The 22,961-nt window shown below is 37.4% G+C and overlaps 1 pseudogene; it reads left to right on the top strand.

Annotated features, from left to right (window-relative positions):
* The first annotated feature begins 16,131 nt into the window (after positions 1–16,131).
* LOC140519861 (acireductone dioxygenase-like) lies at positions 16,132–16,644 on the top strand (annotated as a pseudogene).
* Positions 16,645–22,961: the final 6,317 nt, after the last annotated feature.

Genomic DNA, 22,961 nt, shown 5'->3' with positions numbered 1-22,961 from the left:
ACAACAAATAGGTGAGGCAGGTAGTCCAAGGATTATTAGACCCATTTTATAGATGAAGAAATTGAGACTCTTAGGAGTTAATTAAGGTGGTACAGTCACAAAACTACTAAGACTGAAGACATAAGATAAGATAAAACTCATTCCTAATTTGTTGTTCTGACTACAGCATCACTATTCTACTCAGCAACATGATATCATATCACCCTGAATGATATCAATTGTAGTGGCTCAAATCCTCCCCCCAATAATGGGGTGGGATACTAAGAGTGAGAACTATAGGTGATGAGAGCAATCGGAACCTTGATATCTTTCCCAGAGCTTATCCAATTTTCCTTAAAATAAATTCAACTGACTATAATTGAAATTAATTTTTTAGTATGAAAAAAAATTTATTGTTCTTGTCTCTTGAACATCGCTTCCCTCCTAAATTCATATTTTTGTTGATAGCACCAAGTACACAGTCATTTAGGCTCATTATCTTGGAATTATCCTTATATCCTCCCTCTTTTCTCTATCTTCCCTCCCTCTTCCCACAACTGGAACTGGTTTTATAGATTAGACCTCTGAAGTATTTCCCTCCATTCTCTTGACTTTTAAGCCCTCACCTAAGGTAAAGAATCTTGTTACCTTCAGCATGAACTATAGTGGGGGCATCTAGGTGGTGCAGTTGAGGTATCATGAGACTAGGAATCAAGACAATCCAAGTTTATATTCTTTCTCAGATATTTAAGGACTGTTTGTCTTTAGCCTAGTTATTTTACCCTCAGGTTCCTCATCATACCTCACAGAATTGTTGTGAGAATCAATTGAGATAGCATACAAAATTACTTTATCAGTAGCTTACTAACTGGTTTGTCCCTCTTCAATACATTCTTGCCAAAGTAATCTTCCTTACATAGATACTATGCCACTAAAGTCCCCCCTCTAAAACTTTTAGTGGTTCTCTATTGACTATATCATATACTGCAAATTCTTTAGATTGGTATTCAAGGATCTTCACAATCGAACTCTAGCCTTATTTTTATCTTTCCTTTCCAGAACTCTAATAACAGAATAATAGTCTTCAGCATCTTCCTTCAGAAATTGAATACTTTTCAATGTTAATATTAAACTCCCTTCTTGGAATGGAGGGTGCTTCTATCCTTGTTAACATGATTGTCTTACATTCATATTTAGCTAAGCAGTCACCTTCTCCATGATCCCTTTCTTCTCCCTTACCCTTTTTAAAAATATTACCTCTCATTACTTTTCCCTTCTGCATCTTCCAAATGGACATTAAAAATAAAACTTCATAAAAATATTCATACTGAATAAGAAACAAATCCACATTGGCCATGTCCAGAAATGTAATTCTCATTGTATAATTTAAGTCAATCACCTTTCTCGTGGGAAGTAGCATACTTAATCTTTAATCTTCTGAAACATTGGGTCATCTTGAGTTGATCAGAGAGCTAAAGCATCAGAGTCATTTTCTTTTACAGTATTATTGTAAAAATGAGGTTTTTTTTTTGTTCTGTTCACTTTACCATTTATTTATTCCTAGATATTTTGCCAATTTCCTTTGAAATTGTCAATTTAGTCATTTCTAATGGTGAAATAATGTTCCCTTACATTCATGTACCATAATTTGTTTTGCCAGTTCCCAATAGGTGGTCTCTCTTGGAGTGTCTATTTATTTTTTTTGCTTCTTTGCTTTTCTACAACAAAAAAAGAGTTGATCGTGTATTTCCTTCTTATTTCCCCTTTTCTTAGGTATAGGCTTTTGAGTGGTATTGCTGTCTTTAATTTACTTCATTGCAGTTTAGTAATTTTATTGGTATGATTCCAAATTGCTTTTCAGAATGCTTGAATCAATTTAGAGTTCCAACAATAGTATTGCGTCTGTATTCCTTCAGTTCCTTTAGCATTTGTCATTTTTCCCTTTTGTCATCTTTGCCTATCTGATGGACAGAGCAACAGAGTTGCTTCAATTTGTATTTTTCTCATTATTAGTTATTTATAACATTATTTGTCCACATGGTTACCTATAGCAAGGCTTTCATCCCTTAAAACTACTTTGACCATTTTTTTTTCTTTTGGGGGATAGCTCTTGATCTTTAAAAAAGTTAAATCAGTAACATGTGTTATGGATATGCCCTTCAATAAAAAAAAAATGTCCAAATAATTTTCTAGTTACTTGTTTACTTTTTGAATTGAATTTTTAATGAGCTTTTAAATTTTCTATCAAAATGGTACATTTTATCTTTCATGGTCCTTAATTATATCTTATTTGGTCATGAACTCTTCCACTATCCATAAATCTGAACGTTAATTTCTTTGCTCCTCTTATTGACTTATGTTGTCAGTTTTTCTATGTATCATGGTTTATCTTATTATATGGTATGGGATGTTGCTCTACATCTAATTTCTGTCATAAAGCTGTTTTATTTTCACAGTATTTTTTGCCAAATGCAAAGTCCTTACCTCAATAACTGAAGCCTTTGGATTTATCAAACACTATGTCACCACGTCTGTTTGCTTCTCTTTGATGTGTACTTAAATTGTTCCAATATTCAATCCTCAGATTATTGTTTTCATCCAGTATCAAATCATTTCACTTAGTACTGTTTGGTAGCATAGGTCTAGATCTGGTATTGATAAGCTCATTTCATTTCTACTTTACCCCTGATAGCTTCCCTTAAAATTCTTGATCTTTTATTTCTCCAGATGAATTTCTTTATTATTTTTCTCACTCTATGAAATAATCATTTTGTAGGATAGTTAGTATGGCACAGCAGATAGAGAATTGGACCCAGAATCAAAAAAAATTGAGTTCAAATTCATCCTTGGATGCTTTCTAGATATTTGCTTCTGGGCAAGTTGCTTTAATGCTCTCTCTCTCAGTTTCCCAAACTGAGAAATGAGGATAATAATAACACTTTCCTTCTAGGATTGTTGCGAAAATCAAATGAGATACTTACTATAGTGTCAGGCACATAGTTGATGCTAAATAAATACTACTGTCTTTCCTTCCTCCATTCCTTCTCTGCACTTTGCTTTTATGATGCCTAGGGGATACTGAAGTCTAGATGTTCAAAATGAATTCATAGATGCCAGGCTGGAGGTAAGCAGAGAGTTTAGACCTGGATAAATAGATTGTTGAATCATCAGGTTAGAGATGACAATTTCATCATCGGTAGTTAATTAAATCACCAAGTGAAATACTATAGAGGGAAAAGAGAAGAGGTCACAGGATAGAGTGTTACAGGACATACAAGAACATGGAGGAGTAGATAGCAAAGTAAACTGAAAATGTGTGTGGTAAGATTGGTAGAACTAGAACCAGGAAGGAAAACTTACAGAGAAGAGATTACGAAGGAGAGGTGGTTGATTGAAAGTATCTGAGACTAGAGAGAAATCAAGAAAGATTAGGATTGAGAAAAGTTCTCTTGAATTGCCAGATGTTAACTTTTGGCTTTCATAAGTTTTATTATTAACATGGTTTTGATGTTTACAGTCTTTTGTTTATTACATCTACCCTGTGATCCTTATATAAATACAACATGTAATGAAATCTTGCTTAATTTCATCAGGTGGAATAGACTTCTCCCTTCTGGAATCTCTTTTGGTATGCAATTGAAATTTATTTCTCAGCTATTCATGTAGAATATTATAAATTATATTTCTATTGTATCTGTCTTAGTGTGTGCTCTCATAAAATATATAATATAATATATTTAATTTCATGCTGCTATCTCTCACTGGTTTTGATACCTAATAGCTATGTGACTTTGGAGAAAGTCAGTTAGCCTATCTCAGTTTCACTTGCACATCTGTAAATTTGGGATTAAACTAGATGATACTTTGATCTAGTGTTGCTCTTCAGGTTTCTGTTATATAGGTTCTTGGTAAATATTTGTTGAGCTGACATAATCTGAACTGGAACATCTATTTCTGTTCACTGTTAGGACTTGGCCTTTTTTACCATCCCAAATTATATTGTTCATCTTTTTTTTTTAAAGAGGACCAAGGACATCACATTCATCATAGAGTGATATCCTGACTCCCTCATAAAATGGATTTAAGTGAGGCAGAATAACACAGTCATCAACCTTATTCTGTCTTCCAGAGTCATCAAAGGTCAGTGGCAGGACAAAAGTCCTGATAATGATTGATGATGAACTAAGATGCGGTGGACAACCTTAATATCTTAGATGTCTGACTAAGATCTAAGTGCTCCACAGGGCCTGCTTCAGCTACCTTCATGGGCATTGAAACAAATTGTTCTCCTCCACCCATTCTGCTGAGGGAAGTCATCACAAGCTTGGTGTAGGGATCTCCCTAAGTCATTAATGGGATTGAGGGTCCCCTCAACCTGATTTAGGTCATCTGCTGAGACAATTTTACAGGAGTGTGGCTATTGAACATACTATACTTTCTTGGAAGCACAGGTGAGAATTGGGTGAATCAAGTGGACAACAAAGGTAATTTATATAGGCCCAATGACGAAATTCTTATTTCTTATCATTTGGATCTAATTTCACAGTGGAACTCACCACTTCATTAACTAGAAGTAAAATCACATGGTGGATAAACTCAACCAATTGGTCAGTCACTGCGTATTTATTATTATTCGTTATACATCAGGCAAAAGGTTAAAAGTAGTATCTACCTATAGGAACTCACATTCTAATTAGAGATACAGCATGTAAATAATTGGGTACCTACAAGCTACATAGAGAGTAAAATGAAGGTAATCACACAGATGAGAGGACTTGCAACTGGGGTGGTCAGGAAGGGGTTCCTGAAGAAAGTGGCTTTTGAACTGAGTCTTGAAAGAAGCTAGAGAAACAAAGAGGCATATAGATACAAGGAGGCAAAACATATAAAGCATGAGAAACAATCAATGCAAAGGCACTATTTTAGATAAGAAAACCTAGTTTCCAATTCTACTGCTGCTACTTGCCAGATAGAGTGACCATGGGTAGATTATTTATCTTCTGTGAGTCTCATACAACTCCCTAGCACTTCCCTGCTAAGACAAAGGTGAATTGCTATCTACATTGTTGTAAGTTCCTACACTGTTGTCAGACAAAATTCATGGATCCTTCCCATGTCATGTGGTTTGTCTTATTTTCATTAATTTGATTTCCATCAAAGATCATTGGCCTGGGGTCAGATGACTGGGGTACTCTCAGTTCTGTCATTTAATTAGTTACATATATAACTTGAAGCCTAAAGCCCAGCAGTATGAACCTCATTTGTGGAGATCCATGACCAATGCATAGTGTGATGGGGTTGGTGGGAATGATAGAGGAGAGATTTGATGTCTTCACTATCTGCACACTCTTAAATTGCTTCATGTTCTTCAGACTCTTTCCTCTCCTCCTCTCTTTTGATTCTTCTGTCATCTAGTTTTGAGAGAGAAGATGATTGATGCCAATTCCCCTTCAGATTACTGAAGGAAAAAAAGACTCCAGGAAGAAGTTGCCAAGAGGAGCTGCTGACAGTCTTCACATCCTTATCCCTATCCTGATGCACTAAAGACATCAAGGAATTTCCCCCTTGGGTGAGATCTGAGACTTTTTCCCTCTTTTATGACTTGAAGTATCTCACTCTTAATAGGAGAGGTCTTTTACTCTGTATTATCTGGTGTACATCAACCTACATGAACTTTCTCCAATTTATGTTTTGCTATTGGCTTGGATATATGAATTTCCTTGCTCTTTATCATGTGTATGCTCATTGTAGAACTAGTATTTGGCGGGAAGGAAGGCACGACTTTAAGGTTTGCATATAAAGGTTGAGATCTTCCTTTCCCCATTAAAAAGTAGTCATTATGAACTATATCTCCTAGACCAGGGGTGAGGAATCCGCAGCCTCAAGGTCGTAGGTGGCCCTCTAGATCCTCAAGTGCAGTGCTTTAACTGAATCCCTATGGTCACAGGTTCCCCACTCCTGCTCTAGATTAATAATATTTAATAATATATACTAATATACATATGTAATTATATATGTGTGTATGTGTTTGTGTGTATACACATTCATATATAAACATTTCTAGTCTAATACTTCCTCTCTCTGAGTAGAGTAGATTCTTAGTCTCTGGCCTCCAACTTCCTGATTCTCCTCCTGGCAGGAAATAAAGCCTTCCCTAAAGAAAGGTGAGAGAAGAAAAGGATAAGGATATCTATTTGGACCCCTCTGCTAGCCAAAAAGAGACAGCCTGCTAAATATAGGGGACAGTCTCATAATGGTGTCTTTCCTTCTCTAGGCTTCACTATCATCTCCTGAAAATGAAGTAGAACTTGAAAAAAATTCTCACTCAATGGTTTGTGATGCCAAAGTTCTTCAAAGGATGGGTGAAATGAATGTACTGTCTAATCAGAATAAAACTGATTACAAACAAAAAGATAAATGAAAAGTGAAGTTTATATATGGTTAAATGTAGAGAAATGAACACATTTAGCACCAGTGAACTAGTTCCATCTCCACTGGTTTACATGGTCTAAAGTAGTGCCTTGGGAAGGCAGACAGACTTTCTCATTCTGTTCAGAGATACACTTTCTGATGGGTAGTTAAATAACCTTTGATTTCATCTCTCTAGTGTAGAAGATGAAAATCTTTTAAGAACTAGAGTCCCAATGAAATGTAAATACTCTTTATTCAGGACTGACATTTTAAAAGACATTGGTCCCACCAGCAGCAATGGTTATTCTGTATTATCAGGTTTTCTGTCATTCATGTTGATTAAAGTTGATAAACAGTGGAAATCACATGAGGGCAGATAGAAGGATACAAAAGCAAGAGATGTAACTCTGTCTTTACTTGAAAAGGTCGATCCTTCTTGGGAATAGAGCGAACGCATTCTGACTTCTATACCTTTGCTTCCTCAGAGCATATTCAGTTGTTTCAGATAGAAGGAGAGAGAGTGGGAGAAATAGAAAGGCAAAAAGCGATTTAGTATGAGACGTCTGGAGTCACAAAAAGGCACTTGAGGAATGGTCGTGGCACACAGAGAGGAAGTAGCATAAAGCAAATAGCCAGAAAGTCATACAGAAACAGAAATCTGAAAAAGATGCCGAGAAACACAGGGTAGAAGACATTCAGATACAGTGAAGAAGACAAGGAAGCAGAGAGAGTACAACAATGGGAGAAACAGAAAGAGTTGAAAACACAGATAGGTGTAAAGACACACAGTAAATTCAACAAACAAGACAGAGATAGGAAGGACACGATGTAAATCATCAGAAGAGGGTTTAGGGGAGGAAGAGAAATAGAGACAGTGACAGACACAGAGACCCAGAAAGAGACAGAGACAGACATGAGGGTTACCACATTATGGTCATGTGATAGCATATATGGAGAAAGTGAAATAAGTATGAATGAATTTGTTGTGTATTTAAGCATCCAAAACTCTGTTTACCTTTGGCCAACCTAGTGGAAAACATGGATGATCATACTCATACGGATCATGGAAAATATTAGCCTTAAAAATGAACTCAAAGCCCTTTTTACACATGTGATGAAGGTTAAATTTGAAGAACTTTGGGAGACAAAAAGATTTTCTCATTACTTAAACATGGGTCATTTTGTTTGATTTAGGAAATAATTGAATTTTTATTTTGGTATAGAGATTATATTAACTAAAATCAAAGTAAACATTATTTAATATTTGATTTAAAAAAAAAAGTTTAATGCCCCTTGTAAAGTTTTTAGGGTTAAGTGAACAGTTATTCAGACAGGAACTGCCAAACCACAATGTGTCCAGGGAAGGGAAATAAGATGATGGTGAAATCCTAATTAAGGAATAGGTAAATTAGTTGACGGAGTTCATATCATTTAGTCTAGAGTAGAAGAGTTCATGGGGGTTATGGCAATTGTCTTTAGGTATCTAGAGGGCTGTTATGGAGAAATAAAATTAAACTCATTCTGCCTTATTTTAAAGGCAAGAACTAGAGAAATGGATTAAAGTTACAGGAAGGCAGAATTTATCTCAATATAGAGAACTTACTACTAACATTAAGTAGTATGAAAGATTATTTAGAAGAGGGAAGAAATAAATGAATGAAAAACAATTTATGAAGTTCTTATTCCCAAATGCTAAACGCTTAGTGATACAAAATACAAAAATAAAAGAGTCTTCATATGAGGAAACAATAGTTAGGAGGTTTCAGCTTTAAGTCACAGAGGGAAGCACAGTCATTCTTTGGTTCTTGGTGTTGTTTAATTGTTTTGATTATGGCCAACTTTTCATGACACAATTTGGGGTGGCCTTGTCAAAGATACTGGAATGATTTCCCATTTCCTTCTCCAGTTAATCTTTTAAGTGAAAAACTGAGGCAAACAGAGTAAAGTGATTTTCCCATGGTCACACAGCCAGGAATTGTCTGAGACCAGATTTAAACTCTGTAAAATGAGTCTTCCTTTCTCCAGATCTGTCACTCTATCCTCAGCATCTGCTAGCTGCTCTTAGTATGGAACTATAGCTGAGAAACTGAGGCAAATAGAAGTTAAGTGACTTGACCAGCATCACACTGATTAGGTCAGATTTGAACTCCTGACTTAAGGTCTAACTTAAGTGACACCTACTGCCTCTAGTACAGCTGGATAGAGAGAGGACTGTGCCTTGGGTCTGAAAGATCTATATTCATACTTAGCCTATGCCACTCATTAGTTGTGTGAATAGAAGCAAGTCATTTAAGCTCTCTGAAGTTCCTTGTCCTCATCTACATAACAATACCTCTTGTGGATATTGGCAGGCTAAAAGGAGATAAAATATGTAAAACATTCTTCAAACTTTTAAAAACTATATAAATACCAGTTATTAATAATAGTTCACATTTAAATATTGCTTTCAAATAATTTTATATGATATGATACGGCTTTGGAAATACAAGAAATAATTGTCAGTTACGTATAGTCCTTAGTACTATTTGAAAAAGAAACTAATTCTCTTAATGGAGAGTGAACATACCTGGGAGGGTGGATATCTTTGGCATTGCTGCTAAATCCTCCCTTAGTTTCTACCACTAACTAATCAAAGCATGACAGCCTCAGCTAAAGGGAGGTGACCACAAACACAAGATAACATATGATTAAGCTTAAGAATTATTAAGTTAACACATAAAGAAGTTTGGTGTTGGTGTTCTTTTAAAAAATGCATGTGGAAATCCCAAGTAACTCATCCCTCTAAAGAGGGATATAGTTAGATTCTGTAGCCCTTAAAATTCATAACTATGATGATAAAACTTCTTATGACAAAACTTACTGAATTGGTTCTCAAACAAGAGACAGAAGCCTATACTGGGACCATATTTGAAAATCTTCCCCCTGTGTGCAAGACCTAACCAAAGCTTATAGTTGAAAACAATGTCTCTAAAGAGGAATTGAATAGAAACTTTGGTGGAGGGATTAGAATGTACACATTCATAGATCTGGGAGTTTGAAAAGTGGTTTTCTCATGGCAAATCTGTGAGATTGATAGTATCAATATCATTTTCTTTCTTGAGATTAGACAAGTAAGACTGAGAGAGAAGAAATACTTTGCCCAGAACTTCTACATATTATAGCTTACCTAAACTTAGGTTTTTTGACTTCTAAAGTCAACATAGTTTCCACTGTATTGAGACACTATATAGACAGATTCCCCCATTAAAAAAAAAAAGAATAATAAATAGATTTTTTTCGATTACACATAAAAAACATTTTCAGCATTCACTTTTATAAGATTTTAAGTTCCCAAACTTTTTTTCTTCCTCCCTTCCCCCTCACCAAGAAAACAAGCAATCTGACATAGGTTATAAATGTACAACTATATTAAACATATTTCCACATTAGTCATGTTGTGAAAGAAGAAGCAGAACAAAAGGGAAAAACCAAGAGAAAGAAAAAAACAAAGAAAATGGTGAAAATTGTATTCTTTGATCTAGATTTAGATTTCATAGTTCTTTCTCTGGAAGTGGATGGTATTTTCCATTATGAGTCATCTGGAATTGTCTTTGATCATTGTATTGTTGAGAAGAGCCAAGTCTATCCAAGGTGATTATTGCCCAGTCTTGCTGCTACAGTGTACAATGTTCTCCTGGTTCTGTTCACTTCAGTCAGCATCAGTTCATGTAAATATTTCTGCTTTTTTCTTGAAATCTGCCTGCTAATCATTTCTTATAGCACAATATTGTTCCATTGCATTCATATACCACAACTGGTTCAGCCATTCCCCAATTAGTGGGCACCTCTCAATTTTCCCATTTCTTTGTCACCACAAAAAAAGCTGCCATAAATAATTTCTTTTGTATATGTGAACCCTTTTCCCTTTTTTTAAAAGTGATCTCTTTGGGCTGTTGTTGTTTTGTTGTATTTTGTTCTTGAAGGGGACTATGACAGAACTAGTAGTAGTATTTCTGGATCAAAGGGCATGTACATTTTTTTAAGTCTTTGGGCATAGTTCCAAACTGCTCTCCAGAATGGTTGGATCACTTCATAATCCCACAAACAATACATCACTGTTCCAATTTTCCCACTTCTGCAACATCTATCATTTTCATTTTTGGTTATATCAGCCAACATGATAGGTCTGAGGTAGTATCTCAGAGTTGTTTTAATTTCTATTTTTTATATGATTACAAATAGCTTTAATTTCTTCAACCGAAAACTGCCTGTTCATATCCTTTGATTGTTTGTTAATAGGGGAATGATTAGTATTCTCATAAATTTGACTCATTTCTCTAAATATTTAAGAAATAAGACCTTTATCAAACACACTTGCCATAAAAAATTATTTCCCAGCTTTCTGCCTTCCTTCTAAAACTGTTTGCATTGACTTTGTTTATGCAAAAACTTTTAAAATTTAATGTATTCAGAATTATCCATTTTGCATTTCATAATGTTCTCTTATCTCTTGTTTGATTGTAAATTCTTCCATTCTCTATAGATCTGGCAGTTAAACTATTTCTTGATCTCCTAATTTGATTATGGTATTGCCTTTTATGTCTTCATTATATAATCATTTTGACCTTATATTGGTATATGGTGTAAAATTTTGCTGTATGCCTAGTTTCTGCCATACTATTTTCCAGTTTCCCTTGCAATTTTAGGCAAATAGTAAGTTCTTATCTCAAAAGTTGGAGTCTTTGGGTTTATCAAACAGATTACTATAGTCAGTGACTGTGAGGATTGGAAGCTCAATTCCGTGTGGACGGTCTCGGGCGGGTAAAAGTGGGACTTCTAAATCTTAGAGTCTTACGAGGCCCTCCATGAACAGCGGGGATTCGAGAAGGTTAGACTGAGCTAGCTCGGCTAGCTTGGGTATTTCCACCTCTCCCCGGGAGATACGTGATGGGTGGAGTCTCCCTGCCCTCGAGGTCGTCCCGGATTGGATCACACCTAGTTACCTAACAGCACGGTATTGAGATGCAGACTGTGCAACTGAAGGTTAAGTAGGATTGAGGAAGCCTGAAAGCTCTCTCTTAGCACGTGTGGAGCCAAAGAGGACAGTAGGCTCCGCTTCTTTTCTTTCCTCTCTCCCCTCCCCCTCTCTCCCCACTTGTACTTCTACTTCCAATCCCTTAAGCTTAGCCTCCTTAGGAAATCTCCCCCTCTTCCTCCTAAGGAAGACTCCCCTGCACTTGTAACCCAGACCCTGTAATAAAGCTCAACCCCTGTTCGACTCTGGAACATCCTTTCTCTCATACGTTTATCCAGTTTGGCCAACCGAAGACCTGGGACAGGTAAGAAAGACTCGGGTAGCCCAATACAGGCCTCTAGGCCTGGCATTTGGCGCCCGAACAGGGACTGGGAGCGTAGATAATCCTGGGTGCTTTTGGGGTACATCCGGAAGGGGCTGTGAAAGAAGAGAGTCCCGAATCCTAGATTCGGAAGGAGAGAAAGTGGAGAGAAGCTTCCCACACCCCTGGGAAAAGGGCAGGAATCGATTGCCAGTAATAAAGCCAGAGGAACAGGAGGTCTGGGCTGAGACACTTCACAAGGAAGGCAGGGAGGCGGGGGTCACAATAGAGTTAAACGACCTCCGAGAATTTTGTAAGAAAGGGCCAGAGAGGCCAGGGCGGGATTGGAATAAGAGTGGAAGCGGAGAGAGGGGAGGGGAGGACCCAGGCAAGCAGAAAGTTAAGTGGAAAGTTAAGGAGCATAAAGAAAAAATAGACCCGGAGCTCCATCTAGCGCATGGAAAAGGCGAGGCAGGAGAGAATACGCCGTGCCTTCCCTCCGCGCCTCCTTATAACCTGCTCCATTGGTCAGACAGTTCAGGGCCACAGTCCAGTTTGGAAAAAGGAATAAGAAAGGCTATAGAGAATGGAGAAGATGTAGGGACATTTCCTGTGCTAGAAATAGCGGACCCCAGTGTCCATGGTGGCGTTCGGAGGAGCCACATACCCATAGAGTGGAAGAGAGTGGCGACTCTTAAAGAGGCTTGTACCAAGCACGGCCCTAATTCACCCTTTGTTATAGCCATGCTTGAAACTCTCAGTGGTCAGTTCGTTCTGACTCGTAATGACTGGAAGAGCTTAGCTAGAGCCTGCCTTACCCCTGGGCAGAATGTGATTTGGGTATCAGAATTTTCTCAGAGGGTAAAGAGCACTACCGGTGGGCTAGGGGCTCAGGCCCCCCAGGCTTATCAGCAATTTACAGGAACAGGGCAGTTTGAGGCTACAGGAAATCAATTACAGTACTCAGCCTCTGATTATGTCTTGATTGCCGGAATGGCTATTAGCCGCCTCGGGATGAGGTTATCAAATTTTTAGTAAGGGCCATTGCTGTTGTACTGGAGTCCCCACCCTTGAATTGGAAGTCAGACACCCCGATTTGGGTGGAGCAATGGCCCCTGCCTCCAGAAAAACTCCGGGCATTACAAATACTGGTTAAGGAGCAATCAGCACCCTGGAATGCTCCTGTGTTTGTTATAAAGAAAAAATCCGGGAAATTCAGGTTCCTTACAGATGTTAATCAAGCATTTGTAAGTACCTGGCAGCAGCTATACCAAAACAAACAGCCACTATGCATTCTTATCAATCTCACCTTGAAGGCGATTCCTCGCTAAACAAAGAAGGGGAGATAGAGATTTCCTAATACAATCAGAGCTAAGATTAAGAGGCCTAATACAATCAGAGCTTGATACAGCTGTCTCAAAAAACTCACATAATACTCCAGCTATGAGACATTTTAAGATACTAATAGGGGGTCCAGGGTATGTTTGTGTCTCCACAGGAAAAGGTGATGCGTGGATTCCCATTAGAAGGATCCGTAGGTGGGAACCAAGGTCAGAGACGGCGGAGACGCAGGAGGCGGAGACCCCGGAGAGCCGAGAGACCCTGGAGAAGGATCATACACCACCTGAGCCTGCTGCTGACAGCTTCAACCTTGCTGCCCAGAGAGGACGCAGCACTCATCGCAACCGCAGACACTGCTGCTCACAGCTTCAATCTAGGCATCCTTTTTTCGCCAGCTGAATGAGGACTTTGATATCACAAACCCAGGACACTTGGGTGGGAAGGAGGTGACCAATTTTCCACCTGTATAGATCCATTTGCAAGATTAAGGGAGTGGTGATGTAAGGTGCCTACACCAGCTGCTTTTCTTAAAATATGCTTTGGGATTAGTTGATTGCACTTCCCCTGTTGTAACTCAGCCATTTAGTTTCATCTTTGTTTTATTTGATGCCTCCCTTTGTCAGTTGTGCTAGCTGCAGATTTCTGTGTGAATGAAGTCTTGTTGTAGGGTACTCATATGCTAAAGGTCTTCCTAATCCACTCAGCCTCCAGCCACTGTTTGCTCTAGAGCCAGGTGCGCTCCGCGCAAAACAAAGAAGGGGAATGTGAGGATTGGAAGCTCAATTCCGTGTGGACGGTCTCGGGCGGGTAAAAGTGGGACTTCTAAATCTTAGAGTCTTACGAGGCCCTCCATGAACAGCGGGGATTCGAGAAGGTTAGACTGAGCTAGCTCGGCTAGCTTGGGTATTTCCACCTCTCCCCGGGAGATACGTGATGGGTGGAGTCTCCCTGCCCTCGAGGTCGTCCCGGATTGGATCACACCTAGTTACCTAACAGCACGGTATTGAGATGCAGACTGTGCAACTGAAGGTTAAGTAGGATTGAGGAAGCCTGAAAGCTCTCTCTTAGCACGTGTGGAGCCAAAGAGGACAGTAGGCTCCGCTTCTTTTCTTTCCTCTCTCCCCTCCCCCTCTCTCCCCACTTGTACTTCTACTTCCAATCCCTTAAGCTTAGCCTCCTTAGGAAATCTCCCCCTCTTCCTCCTAAGGAAGACTCCCCTGCACTTGTAACCCAGACCCTGTAATAAAGCTCAACCCCTGTTCGACTCTGGAACATCCTTTCTCTCATACGTTTATCCAGTTTGGCCAACCGAAGACCTGGGACAGGTAAGAAAGACTCGGGTAGCCCAATACAGGCCTCTAGGCCTGGCAGGTGACTACTGTATCTTGTGTACCTAACCTATTCCACTGATCCATCACTCTATTACTCTATTTCTTAGCCAGTACCAAATAGTTCTGATGATTGTCACTTTATAATATAGTTTTAGATGTGATATAGCTTAGGACAGATTCTTTTGCATTTTTTCTCATTAATTCCCTTGATATTCTTAACCTTTAGCTCTTCCAGATGGGATTCCTCCACTTTTATTGAAAATGATTCTGATATCATAAAATCATTAAATCATCAATTCAGTGGTTTAAGTTCTGAACTGGTCAGAGTCAACATGGAACAGAGAAGTCAAAGAATTATGCCCATTATACAGACAATGTACTCCTAGTAGAATTACATTAAGTTCTTTAAATTTACATATATTAAATTTGTTAGAGGTCAAACTTGTTTTAAATTCTTTAAGGTGTTAACTGATATCCCCCATCACAGCTGTATAGACAATATACAACTTAGAAACGTAAGTCCAAAGGAGCCCAGTAGTTCGATGGTCTGTTATTTTAGGGTGTTTGTTTAACAAACAATGAAGAAAGAAGAGAGGAAAAGCTTGTGGGAAAAGCAATATGTGACTTTCCCAATACCTGGCAAGTCTGGGGATAGGCCTTTCCCATTTGTAAAAAATGGTTCTGTGTTGGAGCAGACTCATCTCAGGTGAGGGATAAGCATAAGAAAATAGACTGATCATACCAAATTTATATTTCCTTTGATATCCACCCCATTTCCAAATCTTTCTACAGCCCTTGGATATGCAAGCTTAATTAAGAACATTAACATCTACCTTACTTGACTATAACAAACTTGACTGGGTCTCCTTATGTGTAAAATTAGGAATTTGCATGATGATGCCTAGGTTTCCTCCTAATATTAATATTCTATGTTTTATTAAAATACTTTTTAAGGAGATAATGGGAGGAGGAGATTCTATAGCTCAAATAACATCCTATCTTCTAAGATTCAGAAGTCTACACCTTACCTTCAAATAATTTAATCAGTATAAGTGTCAATTGTGCTACCGCCATAGTTTTTATGTGTGTGTGGATATATGTAGGCATATATGCATGTGTAGATATGTGTATATATACATATAAATACACACATATGTATATATACATGTACATGCATACTTACATACCCACATATCTTAATTTCCTTGATCGAGTCAACAAAGAACTAGATAAATGGTTAACCAAAGAGGCTGGTGTGAGTCAGTGGGCCCCAACCAGAGGAATTTCAGTCAATGTTAGTCCATTAGTCAGGCAACTAAAGAACTTCAAGTCTGGTAACCCATGATTTCAGTTTGACAGTTGAATCTAGGTCCCCATGAGAAAATCTTATGGTAGGGAGACATTGTCCCTCTCCACCCTCCCTACTCCCTTCCAGTCATATTATCAGGGAAACTGGACCTTTTAATCTGAAAGCAAAGTTACATAGAAGACAAGCTGATGAAAATGATGAATAGAATCATGCAAAGAATTTTCAAGAAGTGTGAACCCTTGAAACTGAACTGAATTCAAGATTATAGGCAGCTAGTGGTCGGCGTAGATATGGCTGGGTTTAGTATCTTGAGCTAAAACCTGACACCAGAGGAGTTTGTTAAGTTTGGGGATTAGCTGAGTCCTTAGACCTGGTTACCTTTTCTCTGGGACTCCTTCCTAAAGGAGTTTTCCAAAGAAATCAGGTGGCATTCCACTGTGCAGAAATGATGGATGCCTAGTATACAGATGACTCTTTGGAGGATAAGGCATAGATTAGAACTCCATCATCCAGTCAGTCTGGAACAGCTGAAACAGCTTAACATCTTTTACCAAAGTGAATGCTGACAAGTATGAGAATGATCTAGAGCTAGAGAAAATCTGAAAAGAAAGTAATGCTATTGGATGGATCTATTAGTCATTTGTAAAGAGAAACTACCAAATATATGAAGTAAAGATCAAGATGTTTTAAGAAGAATATTTGCAGTTTGATGTTGAAATTTGCTATTTTCTAGATAGAAGTGGATACTCTGATGTAAGAAATAAAGAAAACATCCTTATCAAGAAAGAAGACATGATAACACTTCAGCTAGGATTTATCATTGCTTTACCCTAGATGAAACAAGCTATGTTAAGGCAATGAGATTGTTGGAAAAACAGTCTGGATAGCATATAATGGTCTGACTAATCATTTTGATGCTTGAGGGCAGAATTTGCAGTTTGTCGCCCAAAGAACATAGAAGTGCTCCCTAGAGACTAACACACTACTTGGAAATGGGTCAAATGTGATAATTAAGCAAAATGTTAACAATTTTTATTTTTCTTCTCTGTCATGAACTTGAGTTGGAGTGATTTCCATTTTAAGATTGATTCAAGAATGGAAATTAATCCAATCATTAATCCAACATGGAATTAACTGAGATTATGGATATATCATCACTTTAAAAAACAACTTCTTTTGTTCTCGTAAATATAAAACAAAAATTCTGGTTAAGATTGCATGGATTCATATATTAAAGTCCCTAAAATTATAGAGTAAAACCTTTTTTGGTAATATCTTTTAAGTAAGATGTTTTATCCCATCCCCATCACTGTTGAGGATAGATATCTATCTACCTACCTATCTATCTATCTATCTATCTATCTATCTATCTATCTATCTATCATCTATCTATCTATCTTTCTATTTATCTATCTATGTATCTGGTGTAAGCATTAGAAATTAATTTTTTCTAATTAATTCCTTAGCTAATCAGGAATTTCTTGTTACTAATTCTGAACTTGTTAGATGAAAAATACATATAAATTAATTTTATTCTATGTTATTAGTATTCCTTGACATGAGACTTAGTATATATTTCTACTGATTGCATATATCCTTGAAAAATATCTTTCCAATATAGTAAGAAAAATTGCTTAGACTTTGCAGTGGAACCAAATTTTGTGATATAGTTATGCTTAATTTGTTAATTCTATATAAAAAAAATCATAGTCAACCAAAAATCAATATTTCTTTGAATAAACATATTATTCTGAAACATACAAAATATTTTGAAATCTATCTTCATCTTAAAATTTCCAATAATGCCTAGTAGCAGCCAGATCAAATCTTCGTCCTAGAGATAAGATAAAGTAAAAGATTAAGTTAACTGAATAGTTCCTAACTTTAACTGTTAATGCAGGCTGCCAGATAGTCAAATGATTCTCTTACATCCCTAGTACCCTCACTTATCTAGGTCATTGTTTCATGTAAGTAATCAAATAGAAAATACTTAACTGTGGATTTCATTTTCAGTAGTCTTTTAAAATGTCTTTGGCAAAACAAAGTTTTGTAATTTATTATAGAAACTGAGCACTAAACATAAAAGAAGTTCAAACAGTCAAAAAAATCTGATCCCAGAGACTTACTAGCTCTTTAACCTTGGACAAGTCACTTAAACTCTGCTTGCCTCAGTCTCCTGAACTGCAAAATGGGGATAATAAGAGTCCCTGTCTCCCAGGGTTGTAAAAGGCAATAGAGGTAATGTTGTAAAGAATTGTGCATAGTGTCTGATTCCTAGTAGGTGTCATGTAAATGCTAGCTGTTATCATTATTATTGTTAGATGAATATTCAATAAAGAGCTTATAGTAACCAGTAATGGTGAGTTTCTTCTTTGCCACATGCTTTTCCTATACATGTGTCTCACCATTATTTTACTCTGAGTGCAAGTCCCTTGCACCTACAGACCTGTGAATAAGTATCAGAAAGAATGTCCTAAATATTTTGTGGGATATTTTACACCACTTATTCTTACACGATCTCAGTAAATGGGGCAGCTAGGTGGTGCAGTGGATAGACCATCAGTGCAGGAGTCAGGAGGACCTGAGTTCAAATCTCACCTCAGACACTTGACACTCACTAGCCGCATAACCTTTAGCAAATCATTTAAACCCAGTTGCCACATCCTGGGTCATCTCCAGTCATCCTGATGAATATCTGGTCACTGAATTCAGATGACTCTGGAGGAGAAGTGAGGCTGGTGACTTACACTGCTCTCCCTCACTCAAAACAAAGTCAAGTGCAAGTCATGTCATCATTTCTCTGATGGCATGGTCTTCTTCAGCAACTAAGGATGAACACACACACATACACATCTCAATAAGTGCAATATCTAATTGGAAATTTGTTTGGATGAGTGTCTTTGGTAAGCACAACATGTGGGCCACCTGAGTACTAGAAATTTTAGCAGTTCTCAAAGTTTAGTCCTAGAACTTCGAGAGGAGAAGTAGTTGCTTACCTTCTGGAGACCTTTTTCACCATGGAAGAGAGTCAGGGAAAAATAGTGGCAGAGGGATTGCTGCACTTTCAACTCTGCTGGCCCTATCCCGACTCTCTGGACATGTCTTTACCATGATCCAACAGTCTTTTCATCCTAGTAGAAACCCATTTTTATCTACAAACTTCTCACACTGGATGATCCCTCCACACCTGTGACCTCATCCTCAAAGTCATCAGCTGCTCTTAGAACTTCCATTTTAAGGAAATATCCAGACCAGTCATGCAAACTTCTCTAGTTCTGTCCTGGCTTCAATCTTACTCTCCAGATTTCTACCTTCATTATGGCTACATGAAGGTATATCCCTCTCCCCTATGTACCTCTATCTCTCTAATTTTCTCTCTCTCTCTCTCACACACACACACATACATACACACACGTGTGCGTGTGCACACATACATATACCCACTAATTTTCACCTTGGCCCATTGTGTCCCCTTCCTCCCATCATTAGAATGTAAATTCTTGTAGATCAAGTAATTTCTTAAAAAAAAAAAAAGTATTTTGTTTACTCATCCCTGAACCCAGTGCAGCTCCCCCCCCCCCCCAAGTAAGTGCTTACTATACGCTCCTTGACTAACTGAGTCTAACCTTTGATTATCTATGATTATTGGATATAGGGTTCGGGATTGTGGGAACCTTGGGGTAAAATATCCACTCCATCACAAAACTTGTCATCTAGAAAGAGAGGAAATGTGTGTATGATTGAATATTTGCACTACGTTTGGGGACAGCAGATTTCAACGGACTTGGTTAAAAAAATATAAAAGAACTGGAGACCTAAAATTCTATGAGAACACAGATATAACTATAAGGAACTTCAAATGGGCATGTATCTCACCATCCACGTGTTACTGAAACTAACATGATTTTATCAGTGTAACTGGCATTAACAAAGAATCATTGGTTGAATTCTTTTTTTTTTTTTTTTTTTGGCTGGGCCTTAAGAGTCATGGGACCTTTCCATCTGATTTTCAGTTGTAACCAGTTATATTTATTGTGTACTCCTTTAGAATTTGAGGTCATTGTGAGCTTTGCTTTTCTATTTTCATCTTCAACCTTTGGAATAAATCTTTGTACACAGTAATCCCTAAGTAAATACCTTATTAATTAAATTTTCAAATAAGGAGACTTGAGTGAGGTTAAGGACTTACCCAAGGTTTATAAAAGTAGTAAATATCAAAGGTGTTATTTATGGCCACACCTCATCCCATGATTTTAGATCCATTGTTCTTTTCATTGATCCAGCCCTAAAGTCCAGTAAGTCTGGTTAACTCTGAACACTGAAATTCTAAGGGCACAAAGAGAAATCCAAGGAAAAGGAAAAGGGAGGAGCCATTTAAAGAAACTGATATAAATAACTCATTAACCAATTTACATTTTAATAAGGATTCAGCAGAATATGAAAGCAGGGACAGGAAATGAAATTTGAATACAAACATTTGGATGGTTCTACAAAGATAGAATTATAAGCATTGTAGCAGGGGATGGGTTGGTTCTGGAAAGGAAAAGCAAGAAAGACAATGTGTTTTTTAAAAGCTGTTATAGGAAAATGAGCCTCAAAGAAGGGATAGGACTAACATATTTGGTGGATAGGAAGTTGATAAGGAGCAATAGAAATAAGACAGGCTCATACAGCTTTTACTTTGCGTCTACTTTCTTAGTCATGGAGAGTGACCTTTGGACTGGAAAGGAGAGAACAAAAAATGACAAATGGGGATTTAAAAGCTAAGATAAGTGAGGAAGAGTAAGAGTGTACCTAAATGCCCTTAATGTGTTCAAGTCACCTTGCTCAGAAGAAATCTATTCAAAGGTATTAGAGGGGGAAAATGATGCTTGTGAATGTTGAAACACTGCCAATGACTTTGGAAAGTTGTGGATGTGTCCTGTCCAGAGATAATGCATTTCCATGTAGAAGGTCATTTCAGAAGGAGAGGTTTATAAGAGAAAAAGTTAAGAGAAGGAAGGAAGGAAGAGGAGAGAACAGTATATTGAATGAGATGCAGACAGAAATATTAAAAATGATTTGGTGTCTAAAATAGACTATGTATCCTACTGGATATATCCCACAAAAAATGAAATAAGCACTTCAGAGGAACCTGAGAAAATTACTATGAAATGATGTGAGTGAAATGAGTAGAATTTGGAGAATAAGAAAGAAGAAAGGAAAGAAGGAAGGAAGGATGGAAGCAAGGAAGAAAGGGAGGGGGGTAGGAAGGAGGTAGGAAGGGAGCGATGAAGGGAGGGGAGAAAATTAAAATAAAACAGAGGATAAAAATCTCTAGATCCTCATTCATCTTTTGGTTTTGGGGTGAGAAGGTTATAGGACAAAAAAGCAAGGATTTGAAATTTAAAAGGTAAAATTGTGAATGACTTTGAGGAATTTGGAAAAGATCAGAAAAGGGAGAAATTCAGAAGAATTTAAGGTGAAACTAAAGAGCAGTTTGAGTTAAAGGAGGTGATTGGCTCAATGTAAAGGAAAAAAAAAATTGAACATCCCAAAGAGTACATGAAGAAGCCAACTTGGGTTCATATAAATGGAAGGAGAACCAGATGTGATTTGACCAAAGTGAAGTTAGTTAAATGTGCTCCAGTATTCACAGCAAAGAAACCAAAATAGAAAAAAAAAATAAGATGATGGTATTAAATTCATATTATAGGAGAGTCAGTTAAGAAAAAATGTGACTGTTTAACCTGAAGAAGGAAACATCTAGATGGGGCTTGAGACCTATCCCAATGTAAAAGAGGTCACTTGCAAGGGGAACAAAATGTCTCCAATTACTGATTTTTTTCAAGAAGAGTTTGGTCAACCAGTACTCTCACATATGTAGTGGTAGGGATTTCATTTCAGGCATGAGTTAGGGTAGTCAGTCACTGAGGTATATTCTCATTCTAGAATTTTATGGTTTGGTGATCTCTGTACTCTAAAGACAACTCCTGTGGTTGATACTTTCTTAAAAAAAAATCTCCTTTTTTTTTTGACTGAAAGGTTTAAATTCTGGAATCAATGCTTATGAAATTTGATCCTCTCACTAGGAGCTGGATTAATAATTACCTTTTCCTTGGACAGCTCTCTGAGATAATGTGGGTAGGCACATAGAGCTTCTATGTTCTTCTGAAGGAGACTTCACCATGGCCTCAACTGCTACAATATCCAAAGTTGAAAAAGAAACTCCTTTTTTTTTTTCAGTTTTATGCACAAAAATGGGGAAAATAGTCCAAAACAGTCCTTATAGGTTTTATGGTTGAGCACATTTAGTTCCCATCTACTTTTACCTCAAGGATGTCAATAACTAACACCTCCCTGGCGGAAGCCTCCAACCTTTACTTCACCTGCTGCACTCTGGAAAAAATCCAGAAGTGAAATATTAAAGAAAGGTGTTGTGTTGTTGTTGCTGTTTTTTTTGATGGTGGTGGTGGTGCTGTCCATGGTGTTGGAATTATTGATTTGAATAGCTGATTCCCAATTAGGCAAAACAAACATAGTGAACTTTCTCCAAAATAATATTTTATTAAGTAGTCTGATAGTCACTGAAATACATCTTATAAGAGGTACCCAATCACCAGTTCCAAAATATAGAGTCCAAGATTCAATCAATAATTGTTACTATAAGAATATAACCATTCTCTCTCTCTCTCTCTGTGGAGAGAGCTGTACTATTCAAGTTTTCTTTTTTTTTTTTTTAATGTTTAACAATCACTGCCATACAATTGCGATTTTATCCCTCCCTACCCACCTCCCACTACCTCCCTCCCTCCCCACGACTGCATACAATTCTGTATAGATTCTACATATACTTTCCTATTGAGTATATTTTCACTATAGTCATGCTATGTAGTCAGACTAAGATAAATGAAAGAATCCGTATAACAAATCAGAACATGATACACAAACAGATACACATACACAAACATGATCTGCTACATTATGTGAGTGACTTCCATATTTCTCTCTCTGAGTGTGGAAGGCATTTTGCCTTGAGGTCCACCATTGGGATTTTTTTTTTTTTCAGAAGTTCTTGTGTTATTACAAAAATCTAAGTCTACCAGAAAAAACTCTCACACACTGTGGTTGTTGCTGTGCATAAAGTTCTCCTGGTTCTGCTCCTTTCACTCAGCATCAGGTCATATAAGTCCTTCCAGGCCTCTCTGAAGTCTTCTTGTTCATCATTTCTTATGGCACAATAGTACTCCATTACGTTCATATACCATAATTTATTCAGCCATTCCCCAATTGTTG

The sequence above is a fragment of the Notamacropus eugenii genome, chromosome 1, assembly GCF_028372415.1.
Source record: "Notamacropus eugenii isolate mMacEug1 chromosome 1, mMacEug1.pri_v2, whole genome shotgun sequence".
In the NCBI taxonomy this organism is placed as follows: domain Eukaryota; kingdom Metazoa; phylum Chordata; class Mammalia; order Diprotodontia; family Macropodidae; genus Notamacropus; species Notamacropus eugenii.
Note: the sequence above shows the minus strand (reverse complement) of the source record. Positions and strands in the feature narration are given on the sequence as shown.